Source organism: Cynoglossus semilaevis, chromosome 11, assembly GCF_000523025.1.
Source record: "Cynoglossus semilaevis isolate Cse_v1.0 chromosome 11, Cse_v1.0, whole genome shotgun sequence".
NCBI lineage: Eukaryota > Metazoa > Chordata > Actinopteri > Pleuronectiformes > Cynoglossidae > Cynoglossus > Cynoglossus semilaevis.
In genome coordinates, this window is record NC_024317.1 from 19444606 (window position 1) to 19445386 (window position 781).

Genomic DNA, 781 nt, shown 5'->3' on the forward strand with positions numbered 1-781 from the left:
GGTTCAACTGGTTTAATACAATAAAAACCAAGGACGTTGCAATAATGATTATGAGTCAAAAGCCTTAACAGGTTAGCGTAGTTGACACCCACAAGCTCTAACGATACATTCATGTTGACTCCCTTACCATTGATAAACCCGTGGCTATACAGAAAATGGAAAACAGTACTAACAGCATCTCTGTCATGTAGCACTGGCAATTACCATTTAATCATACCAGGAAAACTATTACTCACAGGACAATTACTCATGGCTGAGTGCAGGTTCTTATGCAACAGGCAGCGGCAGAAAGAAAATAATGCTGTCATTAAGCTGCAGTGTGTTTGTCAGGTCTTTTGTCACCAGGTATTGGGAATAAGTTAGAGTCACAGCAGTCCATTTCATGTAATGGAAAACCATTACAAGCACCGTCTTATTACTTACGAGTTGTTACTTAAAAATGTTCTCTCTCGGTATTTGTTAGTTCATTTGTGGAACTTCAGGGTCAGGAGAGGAAATGATGATTGGGTTTTGGTGGTGTGAACGTCAAGTACTGTGTGGTGCTGTGTGTACTGTGCATGGTCCATGTGTGAGGACATTGTTTAGTTGATATAAGGAAATGATTTTGTTACCAAAAGAAAATGAAAAAAATGCAGTACCTAGGTTTCTGGCATAGACATGTCTATGTATAAATTGTATATCTATTAAAAATGGGAAAAGGCCAAGATACAAGTTAAAATATGCTACTACTTTTAGTGTTTTTGGTACATATTATGAAGAGTTAAATGATTTGCATTTGAAC